Genomic DNA, 6,000 nt, shown 5'->3' with positions numbered 1-6,000 from the left:
ATGTGACGTTTTCCATGAGAATCCCATTCCCATGAACAAGCCTGTAAAACCCAATTTTCCTCAGATTTCGGATAAATCTTAATTCTGTTAATATACGCAGAATATTATAGATATATTCTATCGCTGGTTTTAGAATTAAATATGGACGTATTTAAACCGTATGTTTGTGATAAAACCCTTGTATTGCTAAACAAGCCCACGTGAACGAATTCAGTTCCTATCATATTCGAAACTTTCTCAATAAAGATGCAGAACAACATCTAAGCGTATTTAATCTGTGTTTATGTGATAAACTCGCCTATTATTGTAATATTCTGACGTAAACGGTCGAGCATTTAATCTACATGCAAATTTAGGGAATATAGGTAATTCGCAAAATTGATTGACCGGGGCCAAAATTAGAAGCGGAAGGATATTCGCGGTGCGCCCGCAAGGGCCGGTAACGGTATTCTAAACACCGATAATATTGATTTTTTGCACATAAACACGTGCTGTCATATCAATTAGCGTTATCTAGAACGCAAAAGATAAAAACATCAAGCCTTAAACTGTTCCACTTAATTTCGGCGGGCCGTCATTGGCCCGCGTGCCCCGGTGTGTGAGCACTGCTTAAGATGGTAAAACAGTCTATTTCACAATGTCTATTATAAGCAACATTTTATGGGAAATTCGAAGCATTGAGTACAATATAGAATACTATAAATAAGATTAGTAGGAGTAGTGTTATTTTAAGGTTGAATTGCAACAGTTTGACAACAGCTATTGTCCTAATGTAATACTCCGATAGAAAGTAACTTCTGAAATCTTTAAATGTTAATTAACTACGGGATTCTCTCTTCTGGTAAAAATGTTTACACATTCAACGATTTTCGTTTGTAGTTTTGATGTTGAGTGCATAAGAGAGTTTTAAAGTGTTGGAGGCTTGTCTAAAGCGAATTAGAGAAAACCTTAAATGTGATTCTATAGAAGCGATTCTTGTTCTTGAAGCTCTGGCTCCCGTGAATCAAAGTGGTTACAGCATTTTTTTGAAGCAGTGAGGATTCAATGTAAGGCGGAGGCATAAAACCAATAGACCTCACTAAAAACACATCACTGAGGTCCCCGAAATGTGACCTGAGTTGAAATGGGTCTCATTGTTGTTATTCAAGTCTGTCAAAAATTTTCTTTCTACAAATCCTTTTATTTCGTCATTGACTGAATTATTGATTTTGCTTCAATTTAGTTGAAAAAATTAGATTATTGCATCATAAGAGGTTTTTTGACAGTTATAATTGTTACTGTCATTAGAGTAGATGTTGCGGCTCCAAGTAGATTTGAGTTTGATGTAAAGCAGTGGTGGGCAATCACTTTTATGAGTGGGCCAGTTGCAGATAAGGAATTTGGTTACTGGGCCGGAGGCTCAGAATTCAATATGAATGACTCTAAATAAAAAGCAGTTTGTTTGCAACATCTAGAATAACATTTACATAATATTAATAGGTACAATGTAACAATTGGGGTCATTATGACGTTGTTTCCATCGATATTTTTTACGGAAATTTCTATCTATAAAACTATGGTCATAATTTCAGCATGCACAAGTGGGCCGAATGATACACTTCGATGTACCGGGCCGAAATTTGCTCACCCCTGATTTAAAAGATTCCAAATGGCTCTTTCAATGCTAAAGATTGCCGACCCGTGTTTAAGGTGACAAAGGAAAAGCGTAAAAAGTAGCTTTGAAATTTGGATCTGACTGCTTCATTGAAATGATTTCGATGTTTTTTCTTTAATGCGCGAAGTAACTCAATTTGTGACACTCCATAAGTATGTGTACCAATATGAAGGTAATTTTGTTCGCCTACCTTTCATCAAGTTGTGTAAAGATACGGTAGTCTATGGACAGGGAGTATATTCACTCGACTAATACAGAGAGTCCCCGAACTCGTAAAATCAGAATAAAACTCGGATAAAAATCGGAAAAAAAACACCACGGGAGTACCCAATTTTATGCATCTATGACATCAGATCAAACGCATAATTAGTTGATATAATATAGTGATTGTACTGATGGTTTAATTAACTATAACATCGTTGAGAATGGTGTTGCTGAAAACGGGGCGAAACCGCATATTTCCCGTGATTGTAAGAATGCAAACATACGGAATAAGTTTTCCTTTAGTCAGTACTGACGGAGCTGTTGTATTCTTAAATTTACGCTCCGTGGCCGATTCACCCATAAGTTATTCAGGAACGCACTAACGCGGATCCCAACGAGGCTAAATGAATTGAAGCGTGTACTTGGAAAAATTTAAAAAAGAAATTCAAGGATAAATTGATTTGATAAATCTCTATATGAAGATTGAAATAATAATCATAACCAGGCACAAGACACTGTTAATGTTTTAGAAAGACTAACATCTATAATCCATCAAGGTAACGTGACACTATTCCACATGCTATAGATCTGATCTAGCACGCATATCACGTTTCCAGACAGTTTATGTCCTATATTATATTACTTATTGTCTCCCTACGTTGACTCATTATTGTACCTTATTGAAGATCAAGGTAGCAAAACTTCCACCCTGGTTTCGAGAAAGGAAACTTGCCGTTTTTGCTTTTTGTTTTGCATGGTACTGTTAGATTTGCAAAAGTGTCGTTTAATATTACGATTTTTAGTAATATTAATATTACGATATAGTTCATCTTATTGGAATGCGTGTTTTGTGCAGTCAGTCGTATTAATTTAGCTTAGGCGTAAAATGTAAACGAGGTCATGCTGAGGCTATGTCGCCTGGGATTAGTACCCCGACACTTTTTACCATCAGACTCGACATCGACAGCTAATGACTGGACCCCGGCCAACTATAGAAGGCAAAGGTGAAATCCTGGATTTGCGAGCCAAACACCAATTACGTACCTGTCGTAAAGGTTTTTACTTATCGATCTCGATCGGTAAGTAAGTATTTTGATAGATATTTGTCTGTTTGTTTGTTTGTCTGTTAGACACTTTCGTATGTTACGCGATATCTCAGAAAGCGAGGTTGAATCTGCTCCACATTTTTCATGTTCATTCATCATATCTCGGATCAGAAGCCCTGTGTTTGTGGACGGATTATGTCGTATAATTAGCGAGCTATTAATTAATTAGTGATGGGACACGCGGTGTCGCTATTGAGTCGGAGCGAAGGAATCGAATCTGCGGTTTCTGTTTTGGGATATCCCCTAATTGAACATGTGGAAGATCGATAAGTCGGCGGTCTCTGGTCGCTATTTCGTTTATTCTCTTTGCGGGAGTTATTGCTAGGGAGAGATATCTGGATTTTCCTTTGTCGTAGTCAGACTCGAAATTTCCGCCATTAAAATATTATTCGTGATTCTGGTGTGATTGTATCCGCAATCTACATCCAAATTTCGGTTCTCGTTACCACCTGTATTATAGACTTGTCACCTGGTGGACATCGATGTTTAGGTTTGGTATTTCTCGAAGAACTGTTCTGTTTGACAAACTCAAATGCTATTGTGTAATTGTTGGCGACGAGACGCTGAGAACATTTATAGGGAGGAAAATAATTTCGTTCGGAATATTATCTTTCGTCTCGGCTTTGGTTCCCCCTATCGCCGACGTAACTTTATGACTAGATCCAGGATTCGTTGTTTTTTATCTGTTTGTATTTTTCTATCGTGTCCATGTTATTTCTGATTCAAATTTTGTGAAACTTCTGAAACGTTGTCACTGCGTATCCGTTAGGAATTGATAGAATTGATTTTAGTGGTATTTCTTTATATTCAAATTAATATATACAGTATATATATATATATATACAAATGGTGGGCAAACCGTATGAGCATATATACTTTGAAATATTGTTTTTATACGTTTGTGTAAAGTTATTTTCAGTTCACGATCTAATATTGATAATTTCAAAAATTATGCGACTCTTATACTAGAAATTTTTGCCCACCCCTGATATATACGTTCGGAAATTTCCGAAATGTTACTTACTTCATTAGGTAATTGTAATGCTGATTGCTAAACGGCTCACTAAAAAGTTGTTGAAACTCAAGCGACATTGGCGCACAATATGCTCATTTAAAAATTGAAACAATAGAGCTACAGGAAAAAAATTGAATAAAACAACGCAAATATATCACCAATTTTGACGTATTTTGCTGTAAGCGAAAGGTTCATGCAGTGCGGATACCAGCGTATGAATCAGTGACGTGACAAGTCCAGGTCACGTGTTACCATCAGGTATTCGAATAGTAAATTGCTATTCTAATGATTTGATATTTGAATATTTTGCCTTAGTCATTATTGACTCGATTAATTTTAGGTGAATAAACTTGATTTTTATGTTTTATGTAAATTCTAACTTAAATCGTATCTTGGCTGGTACTGAAGTCTAGTGAAAACGGTTGCGACACGCAATGAATTTTCTTATATGAAAGTGGCCCACGACAATAAAAAAGGTTGGGCAGGCCTGAGTTAGGGAATCACCGCAACCCTGTAGTAGTAGAGCGCTCAGTGGAATACAATGTAACAGGCTCGCACAAATAAAAAAAAACACCACCTTAAGCAGAAACAACATCATAAAGCATAACGATGCTAAGAAAATCTTGAAACCACATATCTCAAAGAAAAGCAAAACTCCCTGCAGTCTCAAATTACCAATGCTACAGAAAGCAATCAATTATCAATTGCATGGAAAACTGTGAATGAAATTACTGTTAGAAAAAGAGTTACTGAAGGTAATCTCGTACGTTTGTTTTCGTTGTATGTGGGTGTGTTTGGATTAGAAACCATTGAATTCTACATCTTGCATTTCATATAACGTAGAATTGTATAAGTGCAAGATTAGCAGATATAGAAAGCAGAGTTGTAATATATTCGAGAGCTAAATAAAAAACTATACAAACAAACTTAATTTCTAATTCCACCTCAGGCCATGTCCTTTTGACTAGAGCGATTTATAGGAAAATGAAAGCAGCGATGTACACTTACTAATAAGCTGGGGCATCCCATGTGTTTCAAAGTAAGTTTAAAATAATCAAATATTCTAGAATTATTATGGGACACAATAAAAAGTTATTGTATACTATATCAAAGACTTTATCTACAAGGTAGTAAGTAGTTAGCAATAAAATACTGTTCATTCACAAGTACACTAAGAACCCTTTATACAATCAGAGGTCGTAGTGTTGTGTATTCTTGCAGGATATTCAAAATAAATTATTTATCTTTCAAAGTATTTTAAACGTGGGATCAAATATCAAAACCTTTACCAGCTATGCATGTGCATCAATACTCAATAGGAGTTAGTGCTCTGTTATTGCGCATCTATGTTAGTGCAAGTAATTTTTGGTACTCCTAAAGTATGCGCATCAAGATGTCGCACAACCTGAACCTCAACCTGGTACACAACCCGAGTTCAGGGTGTGCGCCATCTTGTTGCGCATACTTCAGGAGGTCCTAATTTTTTTATGGCCTTATTATAACTAATAATTATAACAAAACCTCTGCACGTGACATCCTCTACTTCAACTTCCGAAATTTCAAGCCACAGGTAGTGCAAACGAATAGATTATGCAGACAAAAATAATGAATGGACTCGACGTACCCGGATAATCAGAGGTTAGGCCTTATTGTCTTAGCTCTATTGTTACAATATGTCAACAGAGCGATGTAAAGGTTGCAATAACAATCTGCTATAAGACGACATCTATTCCATATGAAATCATGCACTTGAAAATAGATAACAATAAAACACACGAGCTATGACGCAAATATTGTGCAATCGGGCGTCTTTACAAATTGTTTCTTGAAATGCCATCCTAACAATGATTTTCCTATATCACAACAAAGGAGACATACATCGCAGTTCGGCAAAGAAGCTATTATTGTTCTAGAAATTTTTTTTTATATCCATACAGCAGCGTAAACGTAAATTAAATAGGCTTAAAATAAACATACTTCTAGACTTACTCATATTTGCTGCGTTTCATTTTGTATTACAG

The sequence above is a fragment of the Styela clava genome, chromosome 2 (genome assembly GCF_964204865.1).
Source record: "Styela clava chromosome 2, kaStyClav1.hap1.2, whole genome shotgun sequence".
NCBI lineage: Eukaryota > Metazoa > Chordata > Ascidiacea > Stolidobranchia > Styelidae > Styela > Styela clava.
Note: the sequence above shows the minus strand (reverse complement) of the source record.